This window comes from Schistocerca piceifrons, chromosome 11 (genome assembly GCF_021461385.2).
Source record: "Schistocerca piceifrons isolate TAMUIC-IGC-003096 chromosome 11, iqSchPice1.1, whole genome shotgun sequence".
Lineage (NCBI taxonomy): Eukaryota > Metazoa > Arthropoda > Insecta > Orthoptera > Acrididae > Schistocerca > Schistocerca piceifrons.
The window spans coordinates 34,615,541-34,642,544 of record NC_060148.1 but is presented as its reverse complement, the minus strand read 5'-3'; the positions used below and the strand labels follow the sequence as shown (position 1 = coordinate 34,642,544).

Sequence of the window (27,004 nt, the reverse complement as noted above, 5' to 3'; positions counted from 1 at the left end):
GTGACAGCACTGTATCAGAATGGTGGAAATTACCACCGCCTGCTCCCTGCTGTGAGGCAAACTGTGCATTCTCTTTAGCTAGATAGTTACCAACTGTGAACAGGCAGGGTTGAAGCCGGTTGGTGGCAAAATAAATAATATGATTGTGACAGTCATTTTGAATAATTGATTATAAGAAAATTAATCGCTGTTTATCTCCATACAACTATGTTGTCCAGATATTTACGCAAAGGAAATGTATTTGATGTGGGCAGTACATATAGCAAAGGTGTACGCATGACTGCTCGAGGGAAATAATTCTCAACAGCATTTGAAGTTGTAAGAAAATAAGGTAATATATTTATCCCCAAAGTTCCATTGCTTTGATCAGTATAATTTTCATGGCAAATGATATACAGGCAATGCGACAGTAGGGTTTTCTTCCTCCTTCCTCTTCTTCTTCTTTTTTATTGCCGTTGCATTTTCCTCACCGCATATGGGATGGGGGGAGTCGAGGGGGGGGGGGGGGGCGGGGCGGGGGGGCGGCTGTCTTGAGCCATGACAGCAAAAATTTAAAACAGTATAAAATCGGGCATGGCAGTTCAAAAAATAAATGTTTGACATAATAAGAAGACATAGATTTAGTTACATAATTTAAAATGTAAAAGGCATATTAGCTGATTCGTTAAAAGACTGGCACAGCTGAAATGGTAACAGCCTGTTTCACGAAAGGTAAAAGACGAAGGGACAGGAGCATAAGTTAGAAGAAGTAAAAAGCCAGTGTGAAGTAATGAGTGGGCCAGGAAGAGGCGCATATGGGGTTGTAGAAGTTGAGGTAGTGCTTAAGAGTGTGTCTGTGTGGGGAGATGAATAAAGGAGCAATTCAGGAGAGTGAAGACGAAATACCAGTCCAGACTAAGGCTTAGGAAGTGACTGGAGAGGAAGGGAGTACTGGCTGCAGTTGGCGGAGTGGGTTCTGTTAAATCTGATAGGATGGGTGTATATCAGGGCAGACTTCATGGTCAGTTAAGGGAAGGCGATTAAAGTTCCATTGGGAGAGGATGTGGAGAGTGTGAAGGTGCAATGTTGGGGGAACGTGGTGGGAGAGCTGCGGCAGAGAACCAGTAGCAGTGAGAATTGCGGGGGGGGGGGGGGGGGGAGGGGGGGGGGACTAAGGGATGGGTAGAGTCAAGTTTGTGGGCAATGTAGGATATTCGGAGATGTTCAGGATGGAAGAGGAGGGAGCGAAATGTTACTGAAACGCACACTAAACCCGCTGGGCAGAACCGGTATTAGGATTGTGGAAAGGGCCAAGGGTTGAAGTCAGTTTCTACTCCTAATTGTCATTTTTTTTAAATTTAGCAACTCTCTGATGACTGAAGGCCTCCACCAAGAAACCTTAACAAGATAAAAAAATCCAATTAAGATAGTACTAAAATAATTCAAAAACAACATACACAAAGTGCAATACAAATGGCTGAGGGCCACAATTAATTTCCATACTTCTAGAGTATATTACCATATACCTTTAAAGGCAGGAGGCCAACAAGAAATCTTAACAAAAAAATCAAAATTCAATTAAGGTAGCAATAAAATAATTCAGAACCCAAAAGGCAACATATACAAGGTGCATCACAAATGGCTGAGGGCCACAATTAAATCTCACAACTTCAGAATATATTACCATAGACACTGAAAGGCAGAAGGCCAGCGTGTTTAACAATAAGAAATCTTAAAAATCAACAAGATAAAAATACAATTAAGATAGCAATAAAATAATTTAAAGAAACAACGTATGCAAGGTGCAATACCAGTGGCTGGGGGCCACAAACTTCAAAATTTTAAAATATATTACCATAACCTTTAAAGGCAGAAGGACGCATTGTTTAAGCTTGAAAGGTAAATTTAAAAATTAATTTGCAAAATGTTAAAAGAAACATAACAAATAACCATAAACCTAAAATTTAAAATAGCTGACAACAGATAATTAAACACCGGTGGCACTCGGAAGGCCTCCAGGGAGGTCGGTCTGCCCTCGTTCACTTAGGTGAGACAGGTGGAGAGCCCAACCAGAGGACAGCGACAGACCGACCGACACAACGACTGGGTTGGGTTGGGTTGTTTTGGGGAAGGAGACCAGACAGCGAGGTCATCGGTCTCATCGGATTAGGGGAAGGAAGTCGGCCGTGCCCTTTCAGAGGAACCATCCCGGTATTTGCCTGGAGTGATTTAGGGAAATCACGGAAAACCTAAATCAGGATGGCCGGACGCGGGATTGAACCGTCGTCCTCCCGAATACGAGTCCAGTGTCTAACCACTCAGACAAGGTCAAGGAGAAGGCACGAACCTTATTTCGGAAGCTGGACACGATACGTGACAGTACACCACAACTCACCACAGTAGGTACGGTAGAACCCTTACGCAACCACGATAGTATTTGAGCCTGCGTAAATGATATCCCTACGTAATTCTCCATAATTTAAGGACATAAAGTCCTTTAGCACTACTACACACATGTTTTGAAACACACACCAAAAGCAGCGAGTTGAAGGACCCTTCTGTGTGCCCAAACTAAAGCTGAAAGAAGAATAAATAAATAACGAGAAAATTTTTACCCTTTCCATTCCCTACAGAAGTAAAAATCAACGAAGTTGATCAGACTTCAGCACCACCACCACAAAAAGAAAAAAAACTTACCATCGTCTACAGTTTGCATGACATTTGCAGCCACCAGCCATATTGCTGTTGCTCGGTTAAAACAGCAAGTGTTGAAGGTTTTCGTAAAACAGTGCTGTGCTACAGGCCATGTCTTTGAAGCACAGAAGGTAGGAGAAACGTTATAGGCCTCCTTCTGAAGGGAGGGATGCAACAAGAAGACGAATGTGGCTGATGAAAATCAGCAGAACAGTAAGGCAGTCCGAAAGGCAACTTCGAGTGTAGGCATGTTTTGATGCATCAGTGCGATTTATAACAGATAAGATTCGTTGACGAGTATACCACGTGACAAAGATGTGCAGTATTTAAATGTGGACAAATTTCTGATGATAATTGATGTGTAATATTGAGGTTAAGTTCTTGGAATATTTATGTTCTCATTTGTATGCAGTAGTTAGAAAATAGTAAAATTATGGCATATTACTGAGGCTGCACTTCGTTTTATTTGTAGTGTGCAGTTGCTGAAGCGTGCTTTTCTCATTTATGTACTATCATGTCGAGTACTATTCCTGGAAACAAAGAATCGAAAGCAGACGGGACAACCATAAGAAACAGGCAAAGGTAATGGCAATCGTGCACACTATTACGTAGACGATTTTCTTTCTTTTTTTCTCGGCATCTTATAGCCGATTTTATACTGCAGTAAACATTATTAAGTACAGAAACTAAGTACAACATTTGCGTAAAATGTTGTTGCGGACGATGCTTAACGAAAATTAAGTGACAAGGATCGAATTTTATGTCAGGAGTAGTTGTTTACGTTTTAATTACAGTTCAAATTACTTTCGAGCATTTAAGGCGGCTAAGCAGTAGGCCTGTGTGATGGATGGAAACGTATGTTCATTCGTACATAAAGACTTCAGTTTATAAGCAAGATATTGGGACACTGCTCTCCGTTCGAAACAAGATCGCTTACAAAACACTCTTGCAACCTAGCCTATAATGTTGCTGAAGCATGTGGTACCCACACCAAATGGGTCTATCAGGTCATTTAAACATGTGAGGACATACACGTTGTCCACATTGGGTGTTATCACTATCAATAATGTGTGCAAAGTTTTGTTGTTTTACAAACGAACGTATGTTTTACTTGTAAAGATAATTTTAGTAGAAAGGTGAGAAACTGTGACAGATGAGTTTAAATGCAGAGGTCGTCAGTCACTTTTGGCCATCAGTTTGGAAACTCTGAATAATGAGGCTAAACTCTTCCAGTTTCCTTATGTTGTCACTGTCTATTATTTAAAATCGCCCAGTGTGTGGCATGTTACGGTAGCTGCCGTAACAACATGATTTACACCGTGCGATGTCTAGTTTTCTGCGAGAGGACGTGGATCAGAATGTCTTAATGTCAGCTTAGAACCTGACACAGGTCTCAAAGTCGTGGCAGAAAAAGAAAATGTTTGGCACTGTACAAAAGCATGTTAGAAAACTGTTTTACACAACTAAACAGGACCAGAGGGAGCGTCACTTACGACGTACAGTATAATCTGTGGCATACGATCATTTTCCTAAAGTATAGGTGATCAAACTTTAAAGTGGCCTCTGCAGTGCGTGTACATTTAATAGGATCGTGCCACACGGGCGGCAGTAGCAGCAGCAGCGGTTTGAGGTGAAAATTTGGTGAGGGATGGGGTATACCATTAGGGACGCTTGGATGGCTGCATGATGCGATATTCTGGGAAGCACTGCGAAATCTCTTTCTCTGTACTGGAGCCCCACTGCGGCTTTGTCTCATTGCGTGGGCATGTCCGAGAGACCAGATACCACCTTCATATATATATATATATATATATATATATATATATATATATACAACGTGAGTCACCTAACATTACCGCTCGATCTACTTCGTAAACCACATCAAATACTGACGAACCGATTCCACAGACCGAACGTGAGGAGAGGGGCTAGTGTAATTGTTTAATACAAACCACACAAAAATGCACGGAAGTGTGTTCTTTAACACAAACCTACGTTTTTTTAAATGGAACCCCGTTACTTTTGTTAGCACATTGAACATATAAACAAATACGTAATCAGTGCCGTTTGTTGCATTGTAAAATGTTCATCCGGAGATATTGTAACCTAAAGTTGACGCTTGAGTACCACTCCTCCGCTGTTCGATCGTGTGTATCGGAGAGCACCGAATTACGTAGGGATCCAAAGGGAACGGTGATGGACCTTAGGTACAGAAGAGACTGGAACAGCACATTACGTCCACATGCTATCACCTTTTTATTGGTCTTTTTCACTGACGCTCATGTATATTACCATGAGGGGTGAGGTACACGTACACACGTGGTTTCCGTTTTCAATTACGGAGTGGAATAGAGTGTGTCCCGACATGTCAGGCCAATAGATGTTCAATGTGGTGGCCATCATTTGCTGCACACAATTGCAATCTCTGGCGTAATGAATGTCGTACACGCCGCAGTACATCTGGTGTAATGTCGCCGCAGGCTGCCACAATACGTTGTTTCATATCCTCTGGGGTTGTAGGCACATCACGGTACACATTCTCCTTTAACGTACCCCACAGAATGAAGTCCAGAGGTGTAAGATCAGGAGAAACACGCTCGTCATCGTAAACATGACCCTGCAGATGCTGCTCGCCTACCGTGGCCCGTGTTTGTTACAACACGCAACTGAACGTTGGATGTTTCAAGCGTCAACTTTAGGTTACAATATCTCCGGATGTAATTAACATTTTACAATGCAACAAACGGCACTGATTACGTATTTGTTTATATGTTCAGATGTGCTAACAAAACTAACGGGGTTCCATTTAAAAAAACGTAGGTTTGTGTTAAAAAACATACTTCCGTGCATTTTTTTATGGTTTGTATTAAACAATTACACTAGCCCCTCTCCTCACGTTCGGTCTGTGGAATCGGTTCGTCAGTATTTGATGTGGTTTACGAAATATATCCAGCGGTAACGTTAGGTGACTCACCCTATATATATATATATATATATATATATATATATATATATATATATATATATATAAGGCTCACTGGCCATTTGACCATATGCTTCTTCTGTGCCTATGCGCAAACAGTGCCCGAACGGGAATCGGCAGTAAAGCCGCAAGTAATGAGTATAATGGGCAGGGGCACTATGAATATGGTGCGGGACGATAAGTTGCGAATGTGGGTGTCACGGGAGGCGTGCAAGGGATAAGTCCCTGCAGTCACACTGTCCTTGGTGGCTCAGATGGATAGAGCATGTGCAATATAAACCGGAGATCCCAGGTTCGAGTCCCGATCGGACACACATTTTCAACTGTCCCCACTGACTTATATCAACAGACGTATGCAGCTAAGGGTATTCATTTCATTGTAATTTCATTCTAATGAACGCTTGTACACACACACACACACACACACACACACACACAAACATAAAATGCAAATAAAATTCAAATTTGGCGCCGAACTCTCTGATGAACAAATGAACACTGACTGGGCTGGGACACATAACAAACCACAATCACACTGTGTTCTGGTGTAGTGAGAAGCGTTTTACTACGTTATTTGTGGAAAATACTTGTTATACCTGCGTATGCATCACAACATCTCAGCATGATGCGGAGAATGGAACTGCTTAACACACGATAACGTAGGTAAATACGAAAATAGGCGCGGAAACATCGCGAAAAACTAAATTTCACTCTAGAAGATAGGTTAACTCTCAGCAAAAGAAAAAAAAAACTTTCTCATCAACATAGTTTTGTTGTAGATGACAAGCTACCTGTAATAACTGACACAAAAGTGGGCCAGAAAATTCATGCTGACCAAATGTGAAGGTATTTACAAAAAAGAAACGATCTGTTGTTTGAACTAAAAATGCACATAATTTTATAATCATGTAACAAAACTGTTCCATTGCACAATAAATAAAAACGAAAGCCCACTGATGATGGCACAGTGGTGCCGAAACATGTTCGGGTACTGAGAGAAACGGTGTTTTGCTTTAACTGGCGGGCCTCTAATCCCAAAAAATATTTCCGAATGTACAGCTATCCTGAACGTGTGCGACCTACATTGAGAAGTTATGCGATAATATTTAGCACATCAAGAGGTTTCGAAATGTACTGCGGTGTCTGGAAACACACTGAGGTGACTAAAGTTATGGGATAACGATATTCACCTATGGAGACGGCTATAGTATCGAGTACACAAGGTATAAAATAGCAAAGCATTGGTGGAGCTGCCATTTGTAGTCATGTGATCCACGTGAAAGGTTACTAAACTGCTTATGGCCGCACGACAAGAACTAACAGCCTGGGAATGTGGGATGGTAGTTCAATGTGCTCTGCGAGAAAAGGATCAGACTTGGCTGTGAGTTCAAGAGACATGATAAATTGACCATTATGTAATGGATTGAATCTTTCAACGTGTCCACGTAGGGGAAGTCCAGGACTTGTTAGCTTCTTCACTACTGCAAAAACCCTTTTCAACACACTGTGCCAGTACATTTTTTCTGTCTCAACATATGACTCGAAATGATTATCTATTGCTCCAAGTGACTTTTTTCTTGTTAAAAATGATAACAGAATTTTTGTGTTCAAGTGGATTCTTATGCTGGGATAAAATATTAGAAATATTTTTCCAATCTCCAATACCGTTAGTAGCAATCGTGGCCTTACCGCTGAACAATTCACGTGGTGCACAAAAAAGGCACCGGTGCTACAGGAGTATACTAGAAAATCAGGCAAAGTTGATTCACCATTTAAAAGTTTACAGTAAACTACATTTTTGTTAAAATATCTGGTTTTATCACCTATCCATGTTCCTGACTTAGAAAAATCACCATTACAGTTTTGATTAATGTCATTTTGTAAGAGAATGTCGATTGTTGATTCATTGACACACCATTCTCCAGAATTATCACTAACAAGGATATTTCTTTTTGTAATGTCTGACTCGACACTTACTTTTTCGTGAAATTCGGAATCAGGAACAATTTGCTATGCTTCATTTTTAACTTTTGTTTCGTGTGTATTTACTTCTTTTACAACAGCTACAGTGCCAGAAATATCATCCGTACTGCTTGAATTCCAAGTCGAGTCAGCAACATTTTTTGCGAAAAACTTATCTACACTGCCAAGCGTTTTTAGAACATTGGCTTCTCGTTGTCGCCTTTCCTTCGGTAATTTCCGAAATGCCGCCCCACTTAATTTTCGACGTTTGCTTTCTTCACTGTTACTCATGTTAAAGTCACTTTCACAATTGTCAACCAACGGTCAAAACAAAAGAAAAACAATTGTAAGGGAAAGAAAGAAAGACTGTGTTCGGTTCCAGTCGTACTACACCGCACACGAGCACAAAGCTTTTTACTCTAAACGTGGCACATGAGCACAAAGCTTTTTACTTTAAACACGGAGCGATGAACTGACCAACTCGGATTACTCGACGTGCAGAGGCACACCTGCCGGCTGGAATTCGTCTCGTAAAGAAAAAGAAAACGGGGCAGTCCTTTCTTTGGCTTCTGTTTCCCGCCTGGTCGGCATTTTAGCTGGGACGCAAATATGTTCTGAATATTCTTGACACTGTCGTTCTAATTTAAAAAGCAAATAATTTTTGCAATTTCTTGCAGTCAGACGTGCTGGGTCGACTCTTATCCCACTTGTTCTTATAACATTTTACGGTTTCTGGGGGCAGAGAAAACACACCATAAAGTTTATATAGTCTTGTGGGCAGTTGATGTGATGTGTGGTGAACACTGCTGTTATATCTAGACGCAAATGCACCTTATGTTCTAACGTAAAATAAAAATAATCTCTCCTCGAAGAAAAAAAAGCTTAGTTCGAAAATGGCTCTGAGCACTATGGGACTTAGCATCTATGGTCATCAGTCCCCTAGAACTTAGAACTACTTAAACCTTACTAACCTAAGGACATCACACAACACTAAGTCATCACGAGGCATTTCATCGACAGTTTCTGTCTACCTGTATCTCCTCCATGTCTGAGCAACATCAACTTTGGTTGACTCCAAGATAACTGGACACTACCCTCGTTGAGAGCCCTTCCTGACACAAAGTAACAATGCGGACGCGACCGAACCGCGGTATTGACCATCTAGGCATAGCTGCAGACAACTCACCCTATATATATATATATATATATATATATATATATATATATATATATATATATATAAGGCTCACTGGTCATTTGACCATCTGCTTCTTCTGTGCCTATGCACAAACAGTGCCCGAACGGGAATCGGCAGTAAAGCCGCAAGTAATGAGTATAATGGGCAGGGGCACTATGAATATGGTGCGGGACAATAAGTTGCGAATGTGGGTCTCAGGGGAGGCGTGCAAAGGTACGTCCCTGCAGTCACACTGTGCTCTCTGTCCTTGGTGGCTCAGATGGATATAACATCTGCGATGTAAGCCGGAGATCCCAGGTTCGAGTCCCGGTCGGACATACATTTTCAACTGTCCCCATTGACTTATATCAACACCCGTATGCAGCTAAGGGTATTAACTTCATTGTAATTTCATTCTAATGAACGCTTGTACACACACACACACACACACACACACACACACACACAAACATAAAATGCAAATAAAATTCAAATTTGGCGCCGAACTCTCTGATGAACACTGACTGGGCTGGGACACATAAGAAACCACAATCACACTGTGTTCTGGTGTAGTGAGAAGCGTTTTACTACGTCATTTGTGGAAAATACTTGTTATACCTACGTACGCATCACAACATCTCAGCATGTGTTGTCTAATTTCGTTCTTAAGGCTTATTGAAACTGGCAAGTTGTTTAACGAGATTGAAGATTTTTGTCGTTTGTAAGTGCAGTGATTTTAAAACGTAAAAGGGTAAAATGAGTACAGAGAAAAAAATGGCGCCCCTCTTAAGGTGCCTCCCCTAGGCCCGCGCCTATTGGGCCTATATGAAAATCCGCCGCTGCTTGCTCACAAGTTACAGGGGATAGTACTCTACGGCCACAGAGCAATATCGCGTGACTTGACGACATCCGGCAACAAACGGCTGACGCCGGCAAAGGCGGGACAAGACGAGGACCGCACTTTACAAGGCAGTGTACAGAGCTGCCATCTATCGACAGCGGCGAGCAACAGCGCCGCTCCCGACTCGTGTTCTTCGGCTTTAGCGATTAGAAGCTTGGCCAGAAATTATTGCAAGTAGTGAACGCGTCCTTACTGGAATCGATTAGTAATTTCAACTTTGAAACTTCCTGGTAGATTAAAACTGTGTGCCCGACCGAGACTCGAACTCGGGACCTTTGGCTTTCGCGGGCAAGTGCTCTGCCATCTGAGCCACCGAAGCACGACTCACGGCCGGTACTCACAGCTTTACTTCTACCAGAACGTCGCAGCTTCTGTAAATTAATATTAATGAGCATCAAAACTGATACAGGGATTAGGTAAAGGAAGGTTGTCATAGCGACACTGAATACTGTAGCTCCGAAATCCCCCAAAATAAACGGAAAACATATCTATTGTGCTTGACGCCTTCCTGAGAGACAATCTCCACTGCAGAGCGAAAATCTCATTCTGGAATTTCAACTTTGTTGACAAAAAACTTAATGACGTCCACTCCAAATCCTGTATCACACGCACGACACACAAAACGTGCTGCTCTTCTTTGAACTTTCTCTACGTCCTCCGTTAATCCTAGCTGGTAACGGTCCCACACTGTGCAGCAGTAGTCCAAAACAGGACGCACAAGCGTAGTGTGGGCAGTCTCTTTAGTAGATCTGTTGCATCTTCCAAGTTTTCTGCCAGTAAAACACACTATTTGGTTTGCTTTCCCCTCAACGTTTCTTGTGTGTTCTTTCCAATTTAAGTTGTTCGTAACTGTAAGTCCCACGTATTTAGTTGAATTTACGGGCTTCACATCTTACACTGAAGATCGTGCTAAATTTCGAGGTTCTGCAAAAGATCGCCAATCTTGGCAATTTTGCGTTCGTTTAAATATAGCCTGCTTTTTTCGTTGTTTCTGCGACAGTCTTCCGAAGTGTTTTGCGTACCTTGGGCGATCCCAGTTCCGCCTTTTGTTAATTTATTTGGTACAAATCTCTCAATTTCTGGCTACACTATTTCTTTGAATTCAAGGCACATCTGAACTACACTTGGAATATTAATTTGGAACAATGGAGATTGTCTCTCAGGAAGGCGTCAAGCAGAATAGACATGTTTTCCGTTTATATTGGGCGATTTCGGAGCTACGATATTCAGTGTCGCTATGACAACCTTCTTTTACCTAATCCCTGTATTAGTTTTGATGCTCATTAATATCTCCGGATTATTTTTTGCTAAGAGGCCAAGTATGTTTGCACAACTGTTTACCATTAGAGTGGGCGTATGAACTAATTGTTCGAATTAATTTTAAGAGAATGCGTGCATGGGGGCTTAATTAAATATAAGATTGATTGAAAATATTTTTTGTTTTAGTATGTCTGTCCGATTACGCAGTCTCGTAATCGGTTGGCCCTGACTAGTATTATTACGCTATCTGACTGCAACAGACAATGTAAGAAAATTTTCGTAAACACAGTTAATTAATTAAGTCCCCAGCAACTATAAAACCTACAACACCAATAAGCACAAGAGTAACTGTTCTGTATGTGGGAGTGTGACTCAACGTCCACATGTGGCACGGTTCTTTTCCAACAAGACAAGAATTTTTAAATACCAACTATGCTGACGTGACAAAAGAAAATTAGAAAACTATAATTACGCAAGAAAACCAGAATTCACTCTAATACAAGAACACAAGCCAGATGCTTTGTTGACTGAACCTGTAGTGACGCATTATTTCAGACACACAATTAATAAAAGAACATTGTAGTTTTTACCTTCATATATATTGACGAAATGCACTCATTACAATAACATCTGCTATCTCTCCCATCAAATAACTGCATACAACATGGAACAACACTCTTTACTACAACATCTTACTCCGATTTCACGACTAGCAGTGCCCACTAGCACATCTCGGCACGAACTCTTAACACGCACTGTCCTCAACGAGTTCTCAACAAGCACTGTCCGCTACGAACTTTCAACAAGCACTGTGGAGGCGGCTTAATAGTACTCTTTGGCGCAATCTCTGGCGCAGTGGCACAGTGTAGCCACCTTTCATATGCCCCTCCTCCACAGGCCAGAATTTGATGGTATTTTTGCCAGCATTGGTGGTGAAAATACCACCAAATTCGTCCAGAAAAATACAGACAAAAATAAAAGATAATATTAATACCTAAATATCACATAATTAGTTAAAATTTTTGGCTTTGCACTGACCTTTCACTAACCTAACATATGAAGTACAGTAAGCAATACAACTTCTTTTCATGCATGTGGCTTTACATAATAGTTTACACAATATACAAAAAATCAGTTTATACAAATGTTCACCTAAAATGCTTTCAATGATTAGTTTATACAAAAAAGAACACCAACAGGTAACATCTTTTCAGTAAAAGCAGTCCATCAGTTGCACCCAGTAAAGTTTAGCAGGTACACCCAGCAACAAGTCACATTAGTTCAGTAGAAGCAATCCATCAGAGGCACCCAGCAATGTTGAGTAGGTGCAGACAGCAACAAGTGACTTCATTTCAGTAAAAACAGTTCATCAGTTGCACCCAGCAATGTTGAGCAGGTGCAAACAGCAACAAGTGACTTCATTTCAGTAGAAACAGTTCATCAGTTGCACCCAGCAATGTTGAGCAGGTGCAAACAGCAACAAGTGACATTATTTCAGTAGAAACAGTTCATCAGTTGCACCCAGCAATGTTGAGTGCAGGTGCAGACACCAAAAAGTCACATTTCTCAGCAGAAGCAGTTCCACAAAATTCACTAACACTGATCACACTGTTCATCAGAGTTTATGAGCAGAAATTAAACATGTCCTAGTGGCACCAATCATGAAGAAAAGGTACAAGTAACAGTCCATAATTTTTTTTTACAATCACTGATCACACAGTTCATCAGCAGAAATTAAACACGACCAAATGTCACACATCATGTTGAAAAGTGCAGGTAACAGTTCAGAATATTTATCCTCACTAATCAGACAGTTCAGGCATGAACAATAGTTTGAATACACATACAAATGCTTTTACAGTAACATACAAATCATAACAAACACACAAATGATGTCAGATAATTGTCCTATTAACTATTACAATACACAAATACCAGTAAACCTATAATATTCATGGGTGTCAGTGCAAGCCACTACCAACAAATAAAATAATATTTAGGAGATAGGTGGGTAGGATTAGTAAAGGAAAACACACAAAACACACTCACTCATCTTTCATCCACATTAAGTACTACTGTGTAATTGAATAGTGTTAATTGTGTAAATGTAATTCTGTCAAAATCTGATGTTCATCATGTGTATCAAGTAGTACTGGCAGCAATGTATAACAGTCAATAATAGTTAGACAACGTCATAGTCATCATGTCAAGATCAATGTTTGCCAAGCCAGATCAAAATGTACTGTTGTTGAACAACTGTCAGTGAGCCAAGATATGCAAATTACTTCCTCTCTCCAAAAAAAAAGTATATACTGCTTAGTGATTTAACAAAGTGTATGTATAGACTATCTTCCTTCTATTTTAGTGTTCTAGTCTGTTATCTTCATCCTCCTTGTTCCATAAGACCAACAAAAAAATATGCTCCTCACTTACTTTACCTCTTATACACCAAAACTCCAACAATCATCAGCTTCACACAATCTCAATAATACCTTAATAATACCTCTTCAATACGTCTTATCATCAATATCATTTACCTTACCTCCTGTCCACAAAAACTCCAATAATCATCAACTTCATATAATCTCTATACCTCAATAATACGTCGATAAATATAAACCTCAGCACCAATATCATTTCACTTCCATAACAACTCTTTCCTCTAGTCAGTCTCCTCGAACAAGTACAGATAAAATCCTAATGCAAACCTCATCATCTCATACAATCCGAAGACACATTGTCAACACACAACCTCTGTGTAATCCATCTGACCCAAATTTTCTACTCATTATAAATTATAAGATACATTTTGGTTCCTTGTCCATCATTAAATAAAAGAAATGCATACATGACCTCTAACAGACTTAGTTCGAATAACTCTCAGTAATTAAGTACGATTACGGAGTGTGAATGATCATAATATTTCACAGTGTGTACACCACTTCAAGAATCATAGCAGAAGCAAACATGTGGAGTATTTTTTGTGTCAAGTGTCACTTCCTATTTCAATTGCTCACGAAAAATGCAGTGTAATACTGTCAATGGTCTAAACCTAGTTTTGGTCTGTCATGTCGTTAGCCTCCTTCCTATTAGCATAAATTTCTACAGCTTCCATAAAACCTCAGCTCATGTGACTTTAATGAAGTTCTTTGTACCAATGTCGTTCGTCGAATTATAGCAGTTAATTTTCTTATTTTAAAAATATAAGGCACTTAGCGTAAGCAAAACAAGCAATAGCGAGTAAATATACCAGCAGAGAACAGAATGTCAACAAGTGGATGCAGCACAATTCCTACAACGAGGCTCTGCCAAGCGAACAATCTATAATTAATACAGTAGTGTGACCTAAACTCTATGTTTATACACAGTATATCAGCATTTCTATACACCAAATTAAAGAGTAGTTATGCCAACAAAACAGAAACGTGTAAATATGTAGTCCATACGCATAGCAGTAAACATATATCTTACGTAATAAACAGGTCATTAGCATCATATCAGCATAAGCAAATAAATGTTCATATGTCATCTTAGCAAGTAAACATGAAGGCGCAAGCAGATAAATCACAAAGTATAACTTACATACCTAAACACATCAGCACAATAAATCAGGTTACCTTTACAATTTAAATAAATAAGCACAGCAGGCACATAATTAAAAAATATGACATCAGTGAAATAGCAGTGCAGCCAAGCGATGCATAATATATACAAGTTACAACCCAGTTCATTAATCAATAATTGTCAAAATCAGTAAATGTACACAAGCACGTCGCTTCACAAGTAAATTCATAGAACATGAAATTAGCACAAAGTATGAATCACATAATCGCGAGCAGCAAATTACGTCTAAAGTACGTACTTAAGTGGAAATAGGTTACCTGTAAAATGAACTCAATTAATAGTTACCCTTTTTTTAGTTTATTAGTTTCTTCTTCGAAATTACATTCTTCCTGAAATTTTCTCGATAGCAGGTCGTCTTAACGTCGGACACGCACAGAATTTACCTGAAGGTCTTAAATACTTTATACACCGTATCCTGCAAAATACTGAATGTTAATAACACAATTCAACAAGTCCTTATAGCTTTATACTGAATTTAGTCGGAGAAATTAGACTGTGTGTTTGTTTACGGCTGTCAGTGCATTCGCACTGAGCGCTCGATCAGCTGTAGGCGCGTGACGTAGGAAGCAATTGTTTGCGGTCAACGACTGCCTTGTGCGGCGCGCAGACTTGACTGTTGCTTTGAGTATGTGCCGCCGCCAGAACACAGCGCGGTATCCTTGTACTCTCCGCATGTTTACATGTAGCTGTTAGTTTCTCTAAAGTATGTCATTCCACAAAAATTTTTACGTTTGATATATGATGTATTCCTTTAGAGCGTCGTGATTAAAGAGTTTCTACTTCAACAGTGTTATCATGTATAATTTTGCGAATTCTATATGGACCGTTATAAAGCAGAAAAAATTTGCGACACAAGCCTTTTCCTTTGTGCGACAAACGATGAGACTTAATTAATACCTTTTGACCAACTGACAAGATTTTTGAACGACCAGGACGTTTAGCTGATTTCTCTCTTCTAGCAGCCGCAGATGCAATATTTTGTAGAGCCAGGTTAACAACTTCAGAATGCCGCAGTTTCCGTGAAGGCGGAAAAGGAACGATTTCAGAAATGCGATTTGTTGGTACTTTATTTTTTAATATCAATAGAGGCGGTAAAGAAGTTGAGTCATTAGGAAGTTCATTCAGAATGTTTTGAAAAATATGAAGATACTGATCCCAAGTTCTGTGATTCTGATGACAATAAAGACGGCACAATTTATTGATTTCCTTTATCCATCTCTCTGAAGCGTTAGATTGAGGGTGAAAAAGTGAAATAAAAATTGGTTTAATTTTACGACGCTGTAGAGTACGAAGCCAAATTTTAGAACGAAACTGTGATCCATTATCTGATATAACCTTATCAACATGACCAACTTCTTTAAGAAAATGTTTGATGAAAGCGTTAGATACTGAACGAGCTGTTGCTTTGCGTAATGGTGTAAAACACACATACTTTGATGTCAGTTCCACTGCTACGAAAATGTACGCAAAACCATTAGTAGAACGAACCACTGGACCAAACAAATCGACTGCAGCCATCTCCTTTAATTTCGCTGGAATGACAGGAAACAACGGTGCTCTGTGAGAAATCGTTGGAGGCTTAGCCATTTGACATAATTTGCATTTGGCAACAACAGATCGAATACGTTTTTCCATATTATTGAAGTGGCAATTTTCTCGTAATTTGTGAAAGCATTTTCTGGGACCAAAGTGTGCATAACTGAAATGCGTATACCAAATCAATTTATTGACCCACTCATCAGGAATACAAACTAACCAAACAGAGTTGTCGACCGATTTTCGTTTAAAAAGAATGTCATTGCGGACTAAATAATGCTGTCTAATCGCTACGCTTTCCTTTCTCCTCCACTTCTCCTTAATGTCCTTCCAGATTGGATCCTTATTTTGCTCCTTAGCGATGTCCTGGAGCGAAGACGAAATAAAGTTCTCAAACGCAACACCTTGAATATACATCAAACAATAATTGTTTTCCTTGTAGTCCTCTTCAGCACTTTGTTTCAAACCCATAGGTGCACGTGATAAAGCATCGGCAACAATATTTGAAGAACCCTGTATGTAAACAATACTAAAGTCAAATTCCTGTAGGTACAACGCCCATCGTGACAATCTGCCGTGAGTTAATTTTGTTGACATAAGAAATTCCAGAGCTCGATGATCGGTGTAAACCTTAGTATGTCTGCCAAACAAAAATGTGCGAAATTTTGTAAAAGCCCAAACAACAGCCAAAGCTTCAAGTTCCGTAATCGAATAATTCTTTTCGGATTTACAGAGAACGCGACTTCCAAATGCAATAGTCTTCTGTACTACAACGCCGTTTTCTTCTATCTCTTGAAATAAATGTGCACCTAGGCCCTTGTATGATGAGTCCGTCGCCAAACAAAATTCTTTAGATAAATCCGGATGTGAAAGAAGTGGAGCAGCAACTAAAGCATCACGAAGCTGTTCAAATTCTGACTGAGCTTCCTCATCCCAACACCAATTAGATTTCTTTCCAGATAGTTCACATAAACGAGGTGTGGCCAAATCGTCCAATTTAACAAAGCGTCTAAGAAAATTACAGACACCAAGGAAACTACGAACATCACGTTTTGTAGTAGGAACAGCATAATTACGAATAGCGTCTAATTTCTCTGGATCAGGAAGAATACCTTCTGTAGAAATAATGTGACCGAGAAATTTCACCTGAGAACGACCAAATTCAGATTTTTCCAAGTTCACTGTCATGCCAACTCGTGCAAAAATACGTAATAATGAATCCAAAATTTTGTTGTGCTCACTCCAAGAATGTTTAGCAATAAGAATGTCGTCAACATAAGAAGTAATGTTGTCACGAAGATAAACAGGTAAAATTTCATTTAGGCTACGAATAAATGCTGCTGAAGATACAGTAAGTCCAAACGGTAATTTCCGAAACTGGTAACAGTTACCAAAGGCTAAAAAGGCAGTATATTTTCTACAATCAGGGTGGAGTTCTATTTGCCAAAAACTTGCGCGCATATCAATCGTGGATAAAACTTTAATTCCATGGAAATGTTGAAGAAGTTCATCTAAATTTTGTGGGCGGTCAGTTTCAGGAATGATGATATTATTTATCTGTCTGGAATCCAGAACCAGACGAATTGATCCATCCTTTTTAAGAACAACGTGTAATGGGCTAGTATAAGGACTGACTGCAGGCTCAATAATGCCCTGATCTAACATGTACTGAAGTTCATTCTTAACCTTGTCTCTGTAAGCCAAAGGAATAGCGTACGTTTTCCCGCGAAATGGTGTGTGTTCTTTCACTTTAAATAAATATTGTAAGCCTTGTATAGTTCCTGTGTGATGACTAAACACTGTAGCATGTGAAGTCAAAATGTGGTGCAGCTCTTCTCTTGCAACGTCATCTGGCACTTCAGCTTTCTTAACCTTTTCATTAATTAATTCTTCGCTATTAATTATATCATCCATCGCGTCTCTGTATCTATTGTCATTATCATGAATAAACACATTGTCGTCATAATGCTCAACGAAAACATCAGAAGTAAGAAACCTTAAACATCTTGTATCTGACTCAGATCTTGTTAAACACTCGAAAAATTTTAAACATTTCGGCATTCCAGCAACAGTCAAATTTACACTTCCTTCTTTAAAGTTCAAAATTGCCTTATGTGCGTTAAGAAACTCCATACCTAATATAATTTGTGTACTGAGTAATGGAACAATAATAAAATTAGCAGAAAATTCGTATCCTTGACAAACGAAATTTAAATTGGTCTGTTGTCTGACCTCCACACTTTTTCCAGAAATCGCACCTCGAATTGTAGTTTTAGAAATAGGTAACACAGGACAAGCAATAGTTCTTACACATATACGAAAAACTGATTCACTAATGACATTCAATGGGCTCCCAGAATCTAAAACTGCAGTGAACTTATTCTTACCCACACATACTTCAATAACAGGATGTAAAAATGCGTCTACATTATTTTCCTTTTCATCTAACAAAATGTCTCTCATGTCTTCCAGGCGTACGTAGTGTAAAGTCGTAGTGTCATTACTTCCTGAACCGTCTATATTGCTGCCAGAAGCCGAAGCTGCAAGTCATTGTCGATTGTTTGCGTCACGTCTTTGATTATTCGCGTCATTTCGCGGATCAATTTCTACGATTTGCACTTGTCTCTCAGAAGTTCTGTCACGTGGAGGATGCCAATTAGGTCCCTCCTGTCTGTTGGATGCAAATTCTTGGCTGTGTCTGTTATTAAAATTTCTGTTTTCCTGTCTGTCTGCATAACTACTCCTTGTGTAATTTCGACTGTCACTTCTGAAATTACTGTTGTATCTACTACCCTGATTGTTTCTGTAGTAAGAATTTCTATTACTGTTTGAATAATTTCTGTCTTGATAATACCGATTACTGTTTCCGTATGATTGATCATTCCGATACGAATTACCGTTGTTATAGTTGTCTGTGTAATTTCTGTTAGAACGTCTGTTATTATCATAAGGCTGGTATCTGTTGTCCTGTCTGTTACGTCTGTCATTCTCAAAATTACCGCTATAACGTCCGTTCCGACCACTATCACTTTTCTCTGAAAATCTATTGTAATTACTGTTACTGAAAAAGTTACAAGAGGTCCCGTCGTCGTTGTCACACTCCAGTTCTTGCAACAAAGTCTTAAAAGTCTCAATGTCATCTTTACATCTTCCGGCCAAAGCAATTTGTCTTATGTATTGTGGCAGCTTAGTTAAACAAATGCGAATTAATTCAGTCGGGCTATAAGGGTTGGATAGGAACTGATTCTTTCGAATCATGTCTTCAAAGTACTCTGCCGGCGTGCGGAACTCAGACTGTTTGAAATTACGCTGCATAATAAGACTGTGTTTGACTCTGTCTTGCGTGTTTTCGGACCAATATGCCGATAGAAATGCATGATAAAAATCATTTAGATTATTACAATCTCTAATGAGTGCGCGCATCCGCGTCGCTGGTTCGTTTTCTAAATATCCACACATAAATTCCAGTTTGTGACTTAGTGGCCAATTTGGTGGAAGTGCGTACATAAATTGATCTAACCATGCACATGGATGTATGTCATTCTTAGAATTGCGGAAGATCTTAAATTTCCGGACAGTCAAAAAGTGTTTATAGTCAAAGTTTTCGCCTCGTGGCGACAAAGACCTACCGCGTCTGTCCCAGTCCGAATGTCGATTATTGTCAAGTTCACGCGCCTGGCGCTCTCTTGTTGCTTCTCGTAAATGAAATAAATTACTTTCTTCATACCCCTCTGCTACCTGTGATTCTAAATTTCTTCTGCTATCTTTTCCTACAATTTCGCCTTCGATCTGCTTGACTTGCTTTCGTAATGCCTCAAATTCCCTTTTCACGCGTTCATTAAATTTTTCCTGATTTTCAGCATGCTTATTTATGTTCTGGTATTCTTCGGTTTCTGCAAATGGCAATGGAGCTGTATCATCTGAATCTCTGTCCCCATGTAAACTAGGATTTGTCAATTTATCTGAAATTTCCTCAACTCTTTCCGATAAGTCACCTAATTGTTCTTTTTGTTTGTTTAAGTCTTCCGTAAGTGTCGCGACTCGGGTTTCAGTATTGACACATTTGGTAGCTAGCTGTTCATATTGTTGTGTTAGGTTATTTATTCTGTCATTTGGTACGGATTCCTCGATTCTTTCAAATATTTCTTTCTTATCGTTTGCACGTTGTAAATTTAACTCTGAAAAATTCTGTACTATCACGCGATCTCTTTCTTCCTGTTCTCTATCCTGTTCCCTTTGTCTGATTTCTACTGCAATTAATCTATTATTGTGAGAATTCAGAATCGGTTGTACTTCTTCCCTGATTTCTTTCTTTAATTCATCTTTCATATTTTTGAAACATGTCCCTATTCGTGAATCTATCCGTGTTTCCAAAGTTCCCATCTCTGTTTTAATTGTTTCAATCTCTGCTTTTAATTCAGATCCAAACCGTGTTTCCATTGTTCCCATATCAGTTTTTAATTCAGATCGTAAAGTTCCCATCTCTGTTTTAATTGTTCCTATCTCTGTTTTAATTGTTCCTATTTGTGAGTCTAACCGTGTTTCCATAGGTGCTCCCAAATTTAATATAGCACTCATCAACTGCTCCATATTAAATTCTTCAGAATTCTTTTCGCCCCTAACATTTCCCGCAAAACTAACTTCCTTCTGCATAGCCATAAGGCTATCTGTGTTCGATACTATTCCAGAATCTTCTGTCGTTAATCTCAGATTCTGCGAATTTTCTGGTTGAGAAAAATTTTGAAATGGTTCCGGACTATTTTCCCGACTTATTACATTGTTTTCCACCTCATTATCCACCATACTGTTTTCCTCTGTTGGCGAGTTCGCCATGTCAACAATTTCGTCATTCTCACTATTCATCATTTTTCCCTTTTTCATCGATCGCGTAATCATTTGCAAAACATACAAAAAATTCGTCACTGTACGAAAATTACACACAATGACTCTTTATCTCCAACAATACCATTCAAATGCAATGGCTCCCTCAAACACGATCAATCGAACAATTGAAATAATTGCACTAAATTGTCAAACCCGTTGACAAGACAACAAATTCAATTCTGAGAAAAAAATACCATTAGAAGAATGACAATTACCAAATCTACACACTCAATACAGACTACAATCACTAAACTCAAAATTACTACAACAATACTACAGTCTACTATTTTTACAGTCAGAAGATTCCAAGGGACGATCCGAAGCAGCGGTCGCCACGTGCATGGGGGCTTTATTAAATATTATTTGAAAATATTTTTTTTGTGTTTAGTAACTGTATGTCCGATTACGCAAGTCTCGTAAACGGTTGGCCCTGACTAGTATTATTACGCTATCTGACTGCAACAAACAATGTAAGAAAATTTTCGTAAACACAGTTAATTAATTAAGTCCCCAGCAACTATAAAACCTACAACACCAATAAGCACAAGAGTCACTGTTCTGTATGTGGGAGTGTGACTCAACGTCCACATGTGGCACGGTTCTTTTCCAACAAGACAAGAATTTTTAAATACCAACTATGCTGACGTGACAAAAGAAAATTAGAAAACTATAATTACGCAAGAAAACCAGAATTCACTCTAATACAAGAACACAAGCCAGATGCTTTGTTGACTGAACCTGTAGTGACGCATTATTTCAGACACACAATTAATAAAAGAACATTGTAGTTTTTACCTTCATATATATTGACGAAATGCACTCATTACAATAACATCTGCTATCTCTCCCACCAAATAACTGCATACAACATGGAACAACACTCTTTACTACAACATCTTACTCCGACTTCACGACAAGCAGTGCCCACTAGCACATCTCGGTACGAACTCTTAACACGCACTGTCCTCAACGAGTTCTCAACAAGCACTGTCCGCTACGAACTTTCAACAAGCACTGTGGAGGCGGCTTAATAGTACTCTTTGGCGCAATCTCTGGCGCAGTGGCACAGTGTAGCCACCTTTCATGCGTTTAGCACAATATCGGGTGATGCTCTGTGTTTACCTCCGGATTTAAACATGTACTTTCGTTAACATATCTAGGGTAAATTGAAGTCACTACCAGCTACAGTCGTGTGGGAAGGGTACGTGTTTTCCAGCAGAACACTGCTCCTTTATTCACTTTCCTCGTTAAACATCGTGAAGTGGCCAGGCGTTGCTCAGCTTGCAGGGCAGTGACAGCACCCACGTACAGTCTTAACCTAAACGTTACTGCCCTCGGGGAGCTGTACAGTGAGTGGAACACACCCACTCCTCCTGAGGCCGCCAGCACTACATGAACCTGGCGTGTTCTCCCAGGTGGACAACGCCCACTCAGTCTCTGGCCGGGTTACACAGCGCCACACTCTTACGCACGCCCCAGTTCTCCTGTGCAGCGACAAGCATCACCAGTTGGGTACCATGTTTCGGCGAAGCGTAAGCTGTGGAAACATCTGGTGTTTGATGAGGCAACGGTGAACCGTGGAAAATTAATCCTGCTGTTCCTGCAGCACTTCTCAGAAGTTCAATGGGGCATGTTCTTCTGTTCTTCCAGCACGGCAATGCACCTTAATTCATTACTGTGTCACACAGATGCAGAAACCCAGATGCACTTCAGCGGCATAAACTGCCGACATAGGACATCACGTCGTGGGGAGCCGTACACTCTGTTTTAGCACACCCTTGGCAACCCCTCTCAGAGATCCAAATGCAGAACCAATCCGGAACTATTTGTCGAAACAGATTTCGGCATGACGCTTTTTCAATTATTCGTTCTTTGTTCGGAGGGCGCCAGTGTCTTACTCATCTCTGCTGTCAGTAAAAGCGGTAAGCGGTGCGACATTTGCAGTGTAAAGGCTCGCACTATTTTCTTGCACACCACTGGACCACCTCTACTGTTCTAGTGCCTCTCGGAAGAGGGGTGTTGGGTGGTGTTGTGTACGCAGCATCTTCGTGTTTCAGAAGACTACCTCCTCAAGATCGCTTCGGATGTGACCACACCCTGAGTTCACGTCATCGTCCTGCAGTGTGTTTTGTGTTAAGATATCTGCCATATTTCTGCTGTACGTGAACAAGTAAACAAGATATAAAATGGATCAGTATGAAAATCCATAGCGATTAACACTTTGATCTCGGGCCTGACATGTTGTCGTTTAGTACTCGAGATACAAGATTAAACTCAAACACAGTTGGGTAATCAGTTATGGCGAGGTGGTGCAGTAGCGAGGGTGCTGTTGCCGCAGCCACGTTACAATAACAGCGTCGATTCATTTATTCTCATTTCGTGTAAACATCCCCTCGACTCCAGAGCGGCAGAGAGTCTTCGTCACCGCGAGCTGCTGGATGCCTGTCTGGACACAGCCACAGGGGAAGAGGGGCGCAGCTTAGGTGGACACGTAGTGTACGTACAGGGAGAAAGAACCACCTGGGACTGAACCACGTACACTGTCTTCAGCTCCAAATAAAGGCGTTCCATCCAGTTTTCTCCGATAACGTTCATCATTAAAATTCTGCAACTAGCATCACTCCACAAACTCCAAAACATGACTGACTAATTGTTTTCATCTTACTTTAGAAGTGGGTGTAGACATGGGATACCATTTAAAGCACAAAAAAATAGTGAAAATCATGTTAATGCTGGAAAACATGGAAAATACTCAGGCCAATGGCACGGTAAGGTCAGTAAGCCCCTGGACACAGTAGTTTGGTTTCTGCAGCTCTCAGAAGATGGCGTTAGCACTAAATGTGAAGGCCTTGTCGTACAGAAGACAGTACATTCACGTCACGGGGTGGCAGTCTGACGTCATGAGTGGCCTTCACGTTCTTCGTGGATGTCACGCTCTCGACAGCGAACTTCTGGAAGCGGTTTAGGTCACTTCATGAAGCTGGCGGCGTGTCGACCAGAACGATTCCCGTCAAACCAGTAAGGAGACACTCCTCATTGCTGTGTAGGCCGTGCTCTCCGAAAAAACTTTATTTGACGCCGAATAGCGTTATCATTTGCTAAGCCACCTTCAAATGTCATAAGTTTCGCGGCTAAAATTATTTGATGGACATAAACAGTCTTAGAAATAAACGTCGGAAACACAAGTTATTCTTTGGGCTAATGAAATCTTCTATTAAAAAGATGGCGATGCTTTCGTCTCAAGTTTACATAAATGCTTACATTTCCAGACATATCCTACGACTATTTTCACTGCGGATTTGTTCATAGAAAATAGCAGTTTCTGTGGCGGGAGGATTTGGTACTGTTTCCTGCTGTCTTTCATGCAATTGTCAAAAATGGTTGAAATGGCTCTCAGCACTATGGGACTTGACATCTGAGGTCATCAGTCCCCTAGAACTTAGAACTAGTTAAACCTAACTAACCTAAGGACATCACACACATCCGTGCCCGAGGCAGGATTCGAACCTGCGACCGTAGCGGTGACGCGGTTCCAGACTGAAGCGCCTGGAACCGCTCGGCCACAATGCAACTGTCAAATCTTCTAGCGGAGCGTCAGTTTGTCGTGGCCGTACAGCTTGTAAGAGGTCCGGGCAGATGTAATTTCGATGTATTGCTCGTGCGCTGCCTGCGATATGCAAGGTATAAGAGAATCGCCGACCAGAGAGCAGTGTTGACTGAGTAGGAACTGTGTAGCTGTAGCAGTAAGATGTTGCTAGTGGCTAGTCTGCAGTCTGCTCTGGTCTGGTCTGGTCTGGTGTATCGTGTTGGCTGGGCCGGTCGTGGTGCAGCGATGCCGGAGCCTGAGTATTATTGTATAAGGTAAAAGCAGCCTCGCGCATATGTACTGATGTTATCTCAAGTCCCATGTAAATGTTTTAAAAAATGTCCTAATAATAATCTTTCTCATATAAAGTAATTTTTAACAAGCATTCATTTCAATTTAAAGAATTTACTAATTTCTCCAATCCATGATCATTCCGATTGTTGCAAAAGAAAAATCAGTTGCTTCCTTTCATAAATGACAAATCTATCGGCCAGCATTGCACAGGGCTGTGCTAAAAAAAGTTTATTGTAAGAGCAGATATATATGCGTTATCCGGCGACTTCATTGAGGTAAGAATTTTTCTCTTTATATTCAGAATGATCTTTCAGGGCCATGACGCAGCACTGCTGAGTCCAAAATTTACCAGGTTAAATTCACAGTCAATAATTGAAAAGTTATAAGTGAGCGACAATTTAATTGAGAGGTTTAGGAATTTTTATGTTTTGAGGTTACACTAAAATGGTAACGAAATTTTGTGGGGAGGTAAAAATGGCAATGAATTTTGTAGGGAGGTTACAAACGTGAAAGAATGGAATTTTATGGGGAGGTTACAAGCTCACACAGTTCGTAGTTTCTCTCCTAATGCTTACACTCGTACGGTACTGGTCAGATGAGACGTGGCCACTGCAGACTATCGACAAAACGCGAGTGTCGTGTGTGGCCAGCCCTACTGTCCAGTCTCCAACTCCCTCTCAGCAGATGTCAGCCACCTGCCACCAGACTTCAGAGTACCCGTGGTACACCAGCACAGCTGTGCGGCAGTCTGTCGCCGCAGTTCTCCGTTTGTCCTTTCAGCACGTCGTCAAACCGCCTGCTCTGGTTCGCAATCTTTAATTCCTCCTACATCTCCTCCCTCCACCTGTTACGTCGCACCCTTGAATCTGTCAAAGTTTTTTTCGATGGCTCAGAATGGACGGCCTGTTGTGTACGTGTGTTTAGTGACGTATGACTTGTCACAGTTAGAGAGCTCCTTGAAGCTTGTCGTGTATGTTTTGAAAGGTTCACCCAGGCTCTGGAACGTATTCAGCATCGAATTTTAATATTAATGGCATTTCAAAAAGAATGCAATATTAAATTTATTGCTTTTACTGGTGGAAAGCTTCTAAAATGATAAAATGGTGCATAGAAAATTTTTACTTGTGGATAACGGAATTATACATTCTGCCAACCAGCAGCAGACCGACGAGAACGTAGGCCGACGGCATTGTTTAGGGGCCAGTGATCGATCTAAAAATTACGCAGTTTGTGTAATTACACTGAAAGACAGATAAGACCGGTAAAAGAGATCTCAGGGACGCTGAAATAAACATTTTCTAAAGTAGCAGCCGACTGAACACAAATTTCTAAAATGTGGCATAATAATTTGATAAGTGGAATTAATGATAAAGGAAAGTACAGTCTTAATTAAAACACGGCTTTTGAAATTAAATGAGCGTAATTATTTGCCAAACGTTACAGAGCGACACTTACATTTTCGAAACAGCCATCAAAATCCAACGAGAGAGAGAGAGAGAGAGAGAGAGGGCTCACAGATCCTGCTTTTATGTTCAAATGTGTGTCAAATCTTATGGGACTTAACTGCTAAGGTCATCACTCCCTAAGCTTACACACTGCTTAACCTAAATTATCCTAAGGACAAAACACACACACCCATGCCCGGGGGAGGAGTCGAACCTCCGCCGGGACCAGCCACACAGCGACATCACTAATCTCGTCCTGAACTGGAAATTCTCTCTCCAGTGCGACGCGCCGCATTACTTAACGACATTATGTTGTCATCGGCCGCATGTAACAACAACGTATTTTCGTCCACATAATTAAATTTATTCATTAGGCTGAATCTAAGTGCAAATAACTTTCCTCCATCACATTAACTCAGATCTGTATAAACCTCAATATATTGGACCACATAAACAATCCCCTCATTTAAACGTGAAATCAGCTATTAAAAGCAATTCATTAAAATTTATAACCACCTCTTGCACCTCGGCAAATTTGTTGGTTTCACGCATCGATTTATTTTCAAGTTTGAGAAACTTTACTTTTGCAATTTCATTCCTTTCTGTGTGAAGCAAATATTACGTCCCACGGTAGGGCTTCAGTTATGTTCATGAGTATTATTTCATAGCATCCACTGTT

At 40.3% G+C, this 27,004-nt stretch overlaps 1 protein-coding gene across 2 annotated transcripts in view; it reads left to right on the top strand.

The window, feature by feature from the left end:
• LOC124720430 (FYVE zinc finger domain protein UPA1-like) overlaps nt 1-27,004 on the top strand; it is a 602,177-nt gene that overhangs the window by 531,996 nt on the left and 43,177 nt on the right. The gene's annotated exons all lie outside the window — the stretch shown is intronic.